Raw genomic sequence first — 14,135 nt, 5'->3', positions numbered from 1 at the left:
ATCGGCGCTCTAACGGCGGGACCTTACAGAAGGGGCTCTTCGACTTTCTTCATACTTATGACGTATAAAGGTTAGTGGGTGGATATCAATATCCAAAGCAGTATGACGCAATTCTTAAAACAACTCGAAAAAATCGCTTTTGAAGATCAGATTTGTGGTGTGCGTACTGTAAGGCCTTCAGTACACTCACCATCAGATTATTTGACTTGTCGCTCTAACAAAGTAGGCGAGTGTCAGCAGTATGTCTCGTGCTCTTATTGTGGCGTGTTTATCTTCTGCCGTTTATCTTCTGCGCGTTCATGTATCACTGCGTGGTTGTGATCCGCAAGGAGAAAAGGTTCTATGTTAGCAGCAATCACATTGGCTGCATTACATATTAATACGCGGATCGGCGGAAGCAGAATTTGGTCCGTCTCTATGGCAGCGCCAACTCGTAGTGCAGAGACGGACGAGCGCTGCGCCTGCGCTGTTGTGCTTAGCGAGGCGCACTCTAGTGGGAAAGTTGTGTACGCGCTGACTACGCGGAACTATGTACACAACCAGAATATTTGCGAGTGCGGTGAATCTGCTCAGTCCTTAAACAGGGTTTATCTGAAGACATGAAAATACGAGGCGTGTTTTTTAAGCAAGAACCGTTCTGAAATTAAAAAAAAAAGACCTTCTAAGATATCTCAGTAATTTTATTTTTACATGAAAGCCTGTACCTTAATCTACCGGGTGATCAAAAAGTCAGTATAAATTTGAAAACTGAATAAATCATGGAATAATGTAGATAGAGAGGTACAAATTGACACACATGCTTGGAATCTCATGTGTTTTATTAGAACCAAAAAAATACAAACGTTCAAAAAATGTCCGACAGATCGCACTTCATCTGATCAGAACAGCAATAATTAACATAACAAAGTAAGACAAAGCAAAGATGATGTTCTATACAGGAAATGCTCAATATGTCCACCATCATTCCTCAACAATAGCTGTAGTCGAGGAATAATGTTGTGAACAGCACTGTAAAGCATGTCCGGGGTTATGATGAAGCATTGGCGTCGGATGTTGTCTTTCAGCATCCCTAGAGATGTCTGTCGGTCACGATACACTTGCGACTTCAGGTAATCCCAAAGCCAATAATCGCACGGACCGAGGTCTGGGGACCTGGGAGGCCAAGCATGACCAAAGTGGCGGCTGAGCACACGATCATCACCAAACGACGCGAGCAAGAAATCTTTCACGCGTCTAGCAATACTTTTTTTTTTGGTTCTAATAAAACCCCATGTCATTCCAAACATATGTGTCAATTTTTACCTCTCTATCTACATTATTCCGTGATTTATTAAGTTTTCAAATTTATAGTGACTTTTTGATCACCCGTTTCCGTCAATATTGAAGCACTTGTCATAACGTTGTACCAGTTTTTGAATACCCTCCTCATAGAAGTCTGCCGCATGTCTTGTTAACCACTCCATCTCCACTGTTTTGACTTCGTCATCGTCTTGAAAACGCTGACCGCCCAGGTATTCCTTCAAGTGCAGGAACAGATGATAGTCCCTGGGCGCAAGATAGGGGCTGTACGGCAGATGATCTAGAGGTTCCCATCGAAAAGATGTGATGAGATATTTGGTCTGATTCGCCACATGCGGACGGGCATTGTCTTGCAGCAAAACGATGCCCTTGCTCAACATCCATGGACTGTTGCTTTGATTCTGCTGTGACGTAGGCCACCCATGTTTCATCGCCCGTAACAATTATGCTTAAGAAATCATCACCGTCGTTGTAGTACCGCTCAAGGAAAGTCAGTGCACTGTCTAAACGTTTGGTTTTGTGCACATCCGTCAACATTTTCGGTATCCAACGTGCGCACAATTTTCGGTAATTCAAGTGCTCGGTCACAATGCCGTACAAAACACTACGAGAAACATTAGGAAAGTCATCCCGCAAGGAGGAAATCGTAAAGCGTCTGTTTTGTCTCACCTTATTGTCCAGTTCCTACACCAAACTTTCATTAACGACCAAAGGACGCCCACTCCGTTGTTCATCATGCACATTTTTGCGGCCATCTTTAAATGCTCTCACCCAATTTCTTACCATTCCATCACTCATAATGTTTACTCAGCAAAAACAGATCTCACGATGAATATCGATCGCTTTTAGGCCTTTAACAATAAGAAATCCTATAACAGCCCGTACTTCACAACTTCGGCGGAACTCACGATTATCGGAGGCATCTTAAACACTCAGTACACAACGTAAACAAGGAAGTATCAGACTGTAATGGCGTCAGTGCGCAGATGAAGGTACAGGCTTTCACGTAAAAATAAAAGTATTGAGATATTTTAGCACGACTTTTTTTAATTTCAAAACGGTACGTACTTAAAAAACACGCCTCGTATCTCAAAAACATCATTTCGGATCCACAAAATTTACAATTGAAATTTATTTGTGTCGGAGGGGGACATCCTATGACACGAAACTCAACCCCTAACCCGCCCCCTGTGTAGCAGAGTGAGGGCAACTTTGAAATCTTAAATGAGGACCCCCATTTTTTTTATTACAGATTCAGATTCGACGGTCAAAAATACATCACTTTCTCTGAACTTCTTTTTTTTTTTCGTTTCTCGACAGATGGGCAGAAAACCTTGTGTTTCAAAATGCTATCCAATGACGCTTGAACTAACCATCCACCTCCACGCTGCGAGGGTAGGACAGGAAATTATTTCATAACTTTTAATGGGTAACCACAACGTCAACGTTGCATTCTTCCGACAAAACGAGTTGGGGACTGCTTCACGCGGCATTGTGGCCGTGTAGCGAACTAAGACGTCTGCGTGCCGTGCGGGATGGCCGCGCGGTCTAGGCATCTTATCACGGTCCTCGGGCATGGGTGTGTGTGTTGCCCTTAGCGTAAGTTAGTTTAAGTAGTGCATAAGCTTAGGGACCGATGACTTCAGCAGTTTGGTCCGATAACCCCTTACCACTAGTTTTTTTTTTTTTTTTTTTTTTTTTTTTTTTTTTTTTTTTTTTTTTTTTTTTTTTTTACGACGTCCACGTCGTTGTTCATAGGTAACGCTAAACCTTGTTTTAGGCTTAATGTTAAACGAATCTATGAGCCTTTTTCTGACTGCGCAGCGCTGTCTGTTGTTTTAAATCGTAGTTCACTATACGACCAAATGGCGCGTCGTGAAGTCTTTTTTTCGTCTTGCCGGAAAATGTTTGACGTACCCTCGCAGCGTGGAGGTGGGGGGTTAATTCAAGTGTCATTGGACTGTATTTTAAAAAAGTAGCGTTTTCTACCCATACTGATTTTTCCGATTACAGCGCCATCTGTCGTGAAACGAAGAAAAAGAAATATTTCAGACAAAACTTATGTATGAAACTTCCTGGCAGATTAAAACTTAGTGCCGGACCGAGACGCGAACTCGGGACCTTTGCCTTTCGCGGGCAAGTGCTCTACCGAGGACGGGGCGTGAGTCGTGCTTGGGTAGCTCAGTTGATGCTGGCACGGTAGCTCAGCGTGTTCGGTCAGAGGGTTACGTGCCCTCTGTAATAAAAAAAAACTGAGTTAATCGATCAATAACGAACTTAAACGGTTGTCTTACGACGTCCGCCCTGAGCAGATGCAACGAACAAAAGCGAACAAAATAAGATTAAAAAAAAAAAAGTTGGTAGAGCACTTGCCCGCAAAGGCAAAGGTCCCGAGTTCGAGTCTGGGTCCGGCACACAGTTTTAATCTGCCAGGAAGTTTCATATCAGCGCACACTCCGCTGTAGACTGAAAATTTCACTCTAAAAACTTACGTATTTTTGTCCGTAGAATTCGAACCTGTAATAAAAATGGGAGTTCTCATTTAAAATTTCAAAGTTGTTTCCCCTTCCCCACACACGAGATGAGGTGGTGGGTCGAATTTGGTATCATTGGGTATTCCCCTCCGAGACGAACAAATTTTAATCATAAATTTCCTAGATATTTCAATGTCATCAGATAAAATAAAAACCCTGTATTTTTTTTCCTAGCACAGGGAATAAACTAAACTCACAGTGTTCGTTTGTAGCACATACTTTACACCATGGGCTTTCAGTGCATCGCTTGTTTTCGTTTCGCTTAAAAAAGCGAGAATAAAGACAATTTCTCTTTGTTTCGAGTAATTTTTAACTAGAATATGTTTAGAATATGCTGTACTACTCGAATATACCCTACAATATCGAATAATTTATTATTTATTCCATCACAGCAACACAGCGACACATTTCTTTCGATGTAGCACTTGGACTATATTAAGCAAAAAAAGTCTACCATCATTTTCACATTCCAGTGGGACTGATTTAACACTTCTAGGCGTTTAATATTGAGTTTTTGGGTGTTGCTCATATTTCAGATATTTTGTAACATGTATAGTATTATTGGTGAGTGTTCCGCCTTATACAAGACACTGTTTGTTTGTTTGTTTTACTTTTCCGAAACCTGTTCCACTCCTTTTTGTCCTATCCTCAGTGAGATATTTGTATTTCCCTTTCTGAAATTAGTATTCATTTTGAACATGTTCTAAAAATTTTCTGATCGCTCACTCCACTTTTTTTTTAAATTTAGCATTTTAATCTCAATGTATTGACCATCAGTGTAAACTTTTAATTCTTGAATCTAAGCCCAGTAGCGAGGAATTTAAGTACCAAACACTTTTAATTTGTTAACATAGTCGCTAGCAGCTGAGTGTGTTCCATAAGGGCCTTAAAATCATGAAGTCACAGGTACGAAACTCCCTTGTGGCAACTGTTCTTTATTTAAATGCCATATTTCTTAACAAATGGAAATGTTTAGTTAGAAATATTGAATATTAATTTTTTAATAAAATAAACGTTTTCTTTGTAATCACTAGTTACATGAAAACGTGAGTATTCACAATGAATTAAAATTTCGTACAAAAATTCTAAACATCAAAAGTAAAATAAAATACTGCTTTTAGAACCTGAACAGTATTTTACTGACGCATATAAAATTCACTTAACAATAAGGAATTTCACATGTCTGTGTCAAATTTTAATTTAATTTAATAGGACCAGTAATTAAAAATATTGTTTTATTAAAATTATGATCCAATATTTGTGTAAGGAGTCTAACGCTTCATCTTTCGCACTCCATGCTTCTGCCGACTATGTACAAAAACCAAAATGTTTTCTACTTACCAGCTGTCGGAAATATTTTGATTTTTGAAAGTGATTTTTCCGAGTTATTTTGAGAAATGCATCGTACTGCTTTAGGGAACTGGCGTCCGGTCACTAACAACCAAATGTCACAAGTATGAAGAAAATCGAAGAGTGTCGGTTCACTAGGTACTCTTGTAAATCTTACCATAACATAAATTATTTACAACACCTATACAACATTAGGAGACGAGGTGTTCAGATAAACAGTGACGTACTTAACGTATAAGTTTTCAGGGGCCGGTGCTGTTTTTATGTAGCTGTCACTGAATAAAATAAAATCGATGTTTCAGCCACGGTTGTAGACGCCTTCTTCTGAAGCTACTGGTGTGCTTTGTTGTCCACAGCCCATTATACTTCGTCGTGAGTATTCTGCTAGCCGTGATATTACATCGTAGGTATTGCTGAGGTGGAAGTAGTGAGAGACTGTTAGATTAGTTTCCTGTGGTGGAGGGAGTAGCTATCCGCTCTTCTTCATTCCTTCTTACAATATGTGCCATGACTGATAGTCATCGCCGGCCGAAGTGGCCGTGCGGTTAAAGGCGCTGCAGTCTGAAACCGCAAGACCGCTACGGTCGCAGGTTCGAATCCTGCCTCGGGCATGGATGTTTGTGATGTCCTTAGGTTAGTTAGGTTTAACTAGTTCTAAGTTCTAGGGGACTAATGACCTCAGCAGTTGAGTCCCATTGTGCTCAGAGCCATTTGAACCATTTGATAGTCATCAGCGAATGAGGTTTAGATTACTAAACTACTGGCCATTAAAATTGCTACACCACGAAGATGACGTGCTACAGACGCGAAATGTAACCGACAGGAAGAAGAAGATGTGATATGCAAATGATTAGCTTTTCAGAGCATTCACACAAAGTTGGCGCCGGTGACGACACCCACAACGTGCTGACATGAGGAAAGTTTCCAACCGATTTCTCATACACCAACGGCAGTTGACCGGCGTTGCCTAGTGAAACGTTGTTGTGATGCCTCTTGTAAGGAGGAGAAATGCGTACCGTCACGTTTCCCACTTTGATAAAGGTCGGATTGTAGCCTATCACGATTGTGGTTTATCGTATCGCGACGTTGCTGCTCCCGTTGGTCGAGATCCAATGACTGTTACCAGAATATGGAATCGGTGGGTTTAGGAGGGTAATACGGAACGGCGTGCTGGATCCCAACGGCCTCGTATCACTAGCAGTCGAGATGACAGGCATCTTATCCGCATGGCTCTAACGGATCGTGCAGCCACGTCTCGATCCGTGAGTCAACAGATGGGGACGTTCGCAAGACAACAACCATCTGCACGAACAGTTCGACGACATTTGCAGCAGCATGGAGTATCAGCTCGGAGACCATGGCTGCGGTTACCCTTGACGCTGCATCACAGACAGGAGCACCTGCGATGGTGTACCCAACGACGAACCTGGGTGCACGAATGGCAAAACGTCATTTTTTCGGATGAATCCAGGTTCTGTTTACAGCATCGTGATGGTCGTATCTGTGTTTGGCGACATCGCGGTGAACGCACATTGGAAGCGTGTATTCGTCATAGCCATACTGGCGTATCACCCGGCGTGATGGTATGGGGTACCATTAGTTACACGTCTTGCTCGCATTGACGGCACTTTGAACAGTGGACGTTACATTTCAGATGTGTTACGACCGGTGACTCTACCCTTCATTCGATCTCTGCGAAACCGTACAATTAATCAGGATAATGCACGACCGCATGTTGCAGGTCCTGTACGGGCCTTTCTGGATACAGAAAATATTCGACTGCTACCCTGACCAGCACATTCTCCAGATCTCTCGCCAGTTGGAAACGTCTGGTCAATGGTGGCCGAGCAACTGGCTCGTCACAATACGCCAGTCACTACTCTTGATGAACTGTGGTATCGTGTTGAAGCTGCATGGGCAGCTGTACCTGTACACGCCATGCAAGCTCTGTTTGACTCAATGTCCAGGCGTGTCAAGGCCGTTATTACGGCCAGAGGTGGTTGTTCTGGGTACTGATTTGTCAGGATCTATGCACCCAAATTGCTTGAAAATGTAATCACATTTCACTTGTAGTATAATATATTTGTCCAATGAATACCCATTTATCTTCTACATTTCTTCTTGGTATAGGAACTTTAATGGCCAGTAGTGTATTTTCTTCATGTGGTACGTGGGTCGCATAACGGCCATTTCTTGCCGGTAACGCTCGTAGGGCACGTTGTTTGTGCTGCCTGTTGGGCTCTGATGGCTGGCAGCCTAAAAACAACCCAGTAAATTATTTGTTGCGTGTTGAGAGAAAAGAAAGAAGCTGGGCTACGTCGGACTATCATTTGTATGGTCGGTAGGTAATAGAAAACACTCAGCATAACACTGACTTCTAGCTGTGAATTAGTCTAGGAGAGGCCTTCATCCACTAGTGGATGCAAATGGTTGTTCTTGTTGTCACAGTGTTTGTTGTTGCTGCTAATGGCGATATCACTGCGGAGGATCAAAATGATGGAATAAAAGAGGATATTAATGGAGTCGAGGGAAAGAGATGAACTTAAAAAGCAATAACGTGTTCGATACGTGGTCGATAAGGCGAGAACAGGTGTCGGCTGGATGCAGTACAACACGCGAGAAGCTCCCGCGACGGAGGGACCTCCGGAACAATGGGTGGGGTTGTGTTGCGGCGGCCTTACTTGGTGGCGATGCAGATCACCCGGGGAACCAGTTTGTGGCCCACGCGGTCCGCGGCGTGACGACGGAGCGCGTTGGCCGCTCGCAGCCGCGCCGAACACCGCCAAAGCGAGCAGCGGCCGGCAGCCGCCTATGTACGTCCGCTTAGTGCCCTGGGCGGAACAGCCGAGGCCGTGCGGGTGGGCTGGCCCGCAACAGGTGTTGTGGCTTGCGTCAAAGTGCCTGTCAAGGGCGCGCGCTGCTATCTCCCGTGGGATTGTCTACAAGAGAAATGCTTTCCGGGCGGCAGGAAGTCTGTCGTTCGATGCAGCGCGTTTCTGATGCTGACTTCTAAGTAAATTAGAATGCTACAGTCTAACAGCAAATGCTGCAACATGGTTCAAATAGCGTCTCTCTAACACGCAACAAAGTATGTCAACAGGGAAGAGTACTTTATTAAGGTATCAGTCATCATCCGACTACGAACTAATTACATGTGGTGTTCCATAAGGGTTGTGACCGCTCAGTGTCATTCAATACGATCACGACGACACCCCTCGATCGACGTTAGCACTCGTGGTGTCACTCGCCTTCATACATGGCAGTGGACGTTTGATAGCTCAATGGTCGTCAATTGATTTAAATGTTATTCCCGGCTGACTTTTAATTCAATTACTGCCACGGGGGTGAGGAGAAAGAACACATCCTGGTGGTAGCAGCATTATGCGTATTCAGATGTTCGATTAATCTGAATGGTTTGCAATGTTCCAGCGATTCTATTCGAACTCTATGCTGATGTACCGACAAGGACCATTTTCGCAGATAAACATGCAAGTACGTAACGGATGTTCAGTTTCTCAATATAGTTCGTCGCACTGATACATTATACATCCGCTGTAAGAACAATTTCGTGCATTTACATTTTTGGTGTCCCACAGTATTGGTTGGCTAAATATTATGACGATGCGTTGTATACAACTTCTACAGATATTGTTTATCATGTAGTCAAGACTACGTAATGAAGCAAAAATCGTGGATATAATTGAAATGTAGTTTGTTTATTAACACTTTTCTTTTCACTAACCAGATATGAAATATGAATCGGGATTGTAGCTGATGATCCTATCCTTCATTTCAGTATTAAAATGGTCGATATCGTTTTCTGAATAACGCGTGTCATATAATGTTATAATGTCCAAACATCGACACGACCCAGGCTCTCAATTCGGCACTTAAATGTCTGTTCTTCGCTCTCGAAATGTTCGATGTGATTGTATTTCACACGCAGGGTTCAATTTAACGGTGTATGCACTGTTTTTAGTATTTTAGGTCCCCGTTAATTAATATCTGGTAGTTAATAAGCGAACTATTTTTATGCTGGCGCGTTGTTTGTATCAGTTACCCCCACAACCGTCCAAGGATAAGATTCTCTTAATGTTCCGCGCACACGCGTTTCACAATTTTATAAAATGCAGAATTACGTCAACTATAGCTTTCCGTTGCGTACAACGTTCGTGGGTTCCACAACCATAATAGTTTCCCCAAGAGTATTTTTCCCAGCTAACTCCAAGTTCGAATTATATTTTCGGAATCATTTTCACTTCACCCGACAGTAAATGTCTCTGATCACTTCATCACACGTAATGTATTTTAAACGTGCTTGAAGAGTCTTTAAATAATCCCCTTAACGAATTTCGCAGTCGCATACCACTTTTTCATCTACTAGCCCGATCGCGATAACTGAAGGTAGAGAGCTCAATAATGTGTTACATGTTCTTTTATATGTATTAAAAAACAAACTCGCCCCTATATCTTTCTGTCCCGCCTGGTCTTTGCTCCTTTGCTTTTTATTACTTTTCATTATATTGTTTCTTAGTAATACTGTGCAGTTATTGAAGTTTCGTATTACTTTCCCCTTTTTAATTTTTCCAAAATAAAATCTATTTATCCCCGATTTTAATTAATATGATGCTAATTGACGCGCCTGCCCGCAAAGTACCGTTACAGGATCCATCTTAGGACATTTATTTTTTCTTCTGTATACAGGGTGAATCACCTAAAATTTGCACTGCAAATAATGTGGAAATGGAAAGTGCTATTGATGTGCGGTTTTCACAGGATGGATTGGTTATCAAGGGCTCTTACTGTTAGCCAATAAACAGATCGTGATGATACTTAGAAAGTGTACGAACATACACTTTTTGAACATAACAATACCTATGGATATTAACAAACTAAAATTAGGCTAATTTAGAATGTCAGTGGCATTTTTGGAGGATTTTACGAGGTGTCGTTTTGTGAATAGTTTCCACACCAACGCTTGTCTGTGTTGTTCTACCTGCGTAGTTGCTAGGTACGGTGTTGTTATGTTTGCTTACAGTGTGCTTGCGTGTTCCATGAGCACACTGTGACTTGTGTGGCAGTCCAAGCAGCAGGTCATGAATGAGCGATGTTTACCATTTCAGAAAAACTCGACATGCTTATGGCGTATGGAGAGTGTAGGAAGAATGCAGTTCGTTCATATACTGTGTATGCGGCAAGATATCCCAACAGACGTCAACCATCGCGGCAGTTATTTACGAATCTCTGCAGCCAGTCACATAAAAGTGGTAGTGTAATACGTAGACGAACGTAACAGAAGGAAAAAAATGTTTCAAATGGCTCTGAGCACTATGGGACTTAACATCTGAGGTCATCAGTCCCTTAGAACTTAGAACTACTTAAACCTAACTAATCTAAGGACATCACGCACATCCATGCCAGAGGCAGGATTCGAATCAGCGACCGTAGCGGTCGCGCGGTTCCAGACTGAAGCTCCTAGAACTGCTCAGCCACACCGGCCGGCACAGAAGGAAAGAAGTGAAGGCAGAAGAGGGGGGAAATAAACGCTTTTGCTGCTGTTGCAGTTAATCCGCACGTTAGCTAACGCACAGTCGCACGAGAAAGTGGCATGAGTGAGGCAAATATTGTACGCATTCTCCATCGACATAGATTCCACCCCTATCACATTTATTTCTATCAAGACGTGCATGGGAACAATTATGGGAATCGCCTGAATTCTGTACATGAGCATTAAGACAGGATGGTCCAGATGTATCATGTATCTTTTTTAGTGATGAAAACATTTGTCAATCATGGCTAGGTAAACCACCAAAATATGCACTATTGGCCTGTTGACAATCTCGGTTGACTTCGTCAGGTGGAACGTCAGCGTCCACGGAGTGTAAACGTGTTGTGTGGGGTAGCGACCATCGGCTCAAAGGCTCGTTTTTCATAGACGGAGCGCTGAACGCACACAAATATAGCAGACGGCTAATAATCTTCCACGGATGCTAGGAGACGTTCCTCTACAGAGTAGCGGGAACCTGTGGTACCAATATAATGGATGTCGAGCCCATAGTGCACGAAGTACTATAGCATGTGTTCACGAATTGTTTCAAATCGTTGGACTGGAAGCCAAGGACCTGCACCTTGGACGGCCCGTTTTCCGGATTTGACTTCTGTAGCCGGCCGTTGTGACCAAACGGTTCTCGGCGCCTAAGTCTGGAACCGCGCGACCGCTACGGTCGCAGGTTCGAATCCTGCCTCGGGGATGTGTGTGATGTCCTTAGGTTAGTCAGGTTTAAGTAGTTCTAAGGGACTGTCCTTACCGCAAATTTTCCACTTATTTGTTTACTGCATCCTTCTAAGTCATTTGTAACAGAGAAGAGCTTACAATAAAGGGAATGTTGGCACTGGTGAAGATGAATAAGTGCTCATAAATATTAATGTATGCATTTTAGCGCTCATATTTACTGGAGTTTCTTTTTTATTTTGGTCTAAAATATGGAATACTTTTTATTTAACACCTTGTGTATGCACTACGTTACCTCCCACTATACGTCTAAAACATGACAATAAGCAGACAGAAGAGGTTGACAGCGGTAAATTCTTGGAATTACAACTTGATAATAAATTCATTTGGGAGGAGCATATCAGAGAACTGCTGAAGTGGAAAACAAATCTTTATTTGCAATGCTTAATTTGTCAGACATAGGTTATATAAAGAAGACAGCTAGCATAATTGGATTACTGTCACTCCATAACGCCACACGAGATTATTATTTAGGGGAGCTCATTGAGACAAGCTGTAGTTTCCCGAGTCCAAGAGCACATAATATGAATTATTTGTGGCGTGAACTTAAGAATATCCTGCAGAGGACTGTTCAGAGAACTGGGGACACGATTTACTGCTTCCCAAAATATCTGAAAAAGTGTGGTAATTTTGGTTTGTAAACGAAATGAAGTGGAGGTGGGCGGCACATGTAGCAAAGAAAATGGGTGCTGGTTGGAGCAAGTAAGTTCTTTGCTGGACTGTAAGAGATTACAAGAGACCAAGACGACGATCTGATGGGACATGAATAGACGACATTATAAAAGATGCAGCACCAGCGTGGATGTGTATCACGAAAGGCTGCAATGCAGCAACTTCTTCTGCAGCTATGAATCCGGGCAGGTCTAACCACAGCCGGAGGGCCGTTCGTTGCGAAGCGTTGCCAGTGACCTTGTTATCTCGCGGAGGCGAGGCGCAGCTAAAACGTGGTGCTGTCTGGTCCGGCGGCATTTCTTGCTGTTATGAATGGCAGACAACCTGGGCTCCTCAGCGACGGCATTCGAGACCAACGAGCGTAAACATTTGGCCTTTCACGAATTTTATCGTCCGTAACAAAATGTAAACTCGTAACTTGTGTGACCTTCATACCCCACAGCGGTATAGCAGCCTATAACACGACCACACCCTGCTCCGTCTGCTAGCATTTTATATTTTCATTTTATACTTGGCTAACAGTCTTGATTTTTTTCTGTGCTCGTAAAAGTAATACAGTTTATTTCTGAGCACAGTTCTTTCAGCGGTACAAATTATGTGCACTGAGGTGATAAAAGTCATGGGATAGCAATATTCACATATGCAGAAGGCGGTAGTGTCGCATACGCAAGGTATAAGACTGCAGTGCATTGCCGGAGCTGTCGTTTGTACTCAAGTGATTCCTGTGAGAAGGTCTCCGACGTGATCCTGGCAGCGCGAACGGGAATGAACAGACTCTCAACGTGGAATACAAGGAATGGTAGTTGGAGCTAGACACATGGGACAAAATGGTTCAAATGGCTCTGAGCACTAGGGGACTTAACATCTGAGGTCAGCAGTCCCCTAGAACTTAGAACTACGTAAACCTAACTAATCTAAGGACGCCACACACATCCATGCCCGAGGCAGGACTCGAACCTGCGACCGCAGCGGGTCGCGCGGTTCCGGACTGCAGCGCCTAGAACCGCTCGGCCGCCGTGGACGGCAGACACATGGGACATCCCACTTCGGAAATCGTAAGGGAATTCAGTATTTCGTGATCCACAGCGTCAAGAGTGTGCTGAGAATACCGAATTTTTAGGAATTTCCTCTGACCACGAACAAAGCAATGGCTTTCGGCCTTGGCTTAAAGACCGAGAGAAGCGACCTTAGCATAGAATTGCCAGGGCTAACAGACATGCAACGCTACATGAAATAACCGTAGAATATTCATCATTTTGATTTGCAACTCCTTGTGTTGTACGTGTTTGCAGTTAAAATTGATGGATGTGACGTCCGCCAGTTATGCAAAACACCATTTTTTCTCAGTACCCAAATATGTTTCGGCACCACTGTGCCATCATCAGTGGGTTTTCGTTCATGATCTACTGGCCATTAAAATTGCTATACCACGAAGATGACGTGCTACAGACGCGAAATGTAACCGACCGGAAGAAGACGCTTTGATATGCAAATGATTAGCTTTTCAGAGCATTCACACAAGGTTGGCGCCGGTGGCGACACCTACAACGTGCTGACATCAGGAAAGTTTCCAACCGATTTCTCATACGCAAACAGCAGTTGACCGGCGTTGCCTGGTGAAACGTTATTGTGATGCATCGTGTAAGGAGGAGAAATGCGTACCATCACGTTTCCGACTTTGATAAAGGTCGGATTGTAGCATATCGCGATTGCGGTTTATCGTATCGCGACATTGCTGCTCGCGTTGGTCGAGATCCAATGACTGTTAGCAGAATATGGAATCGGTGGGTTCAGGAGGGTAATACGGAACGCCGTGCTGCATCCCAATGGCCTCGTGTCACTAGCAGTCGAGATGATACTCATCTTATCCGCATGGCTGTAACGGATCGTGCAGCCACGTCTCGATCCCTGAGTCAACAGATGGGGACGTTTGCAAGACAATAACCATCTGCACGAACAGTTCGACGACGTTTGCAGCGGCATGGACT

The 14,135-nt window shown here is 43.4% G+C and overlaps 1 protein-coding gene across 1 annotated transcript in view; it reads right to left on the bottom strand.

Moving 5' to 3' along the window:
* LOC124779271 (serine/arginine repetitive matrix protein 2) overlaps positions 1-14,135 on the bottom strand; it is an 874,478-nt gene that overhangs the window by 102,346 nt on the left and 757,997 nt on the right. The gene's annotated exons all lie outside the window — the stretch shown is intronic.

This window comes from Schistocerca piceifrons, chromosome 1 (assembly GCF_021461385.2).
Source record: "Schistocerca piceifrons isolate TAMUIC-IGC-003096 chromosome 1, iqSchPice1.1, whole genome shotgun sequence".
Taxonomy (NCBI): domain Eukaryota; kingdom Metazoa; phylum Arthropoda; class Insecta; order Orthoptera; family Acrididae; genus Schistocerca; species Schistocerca piceifrons.
Note: the sequence above shows the minus strand (reverse complement) of the source record. Positions and strands in the feature narration are given on the sequence as shown.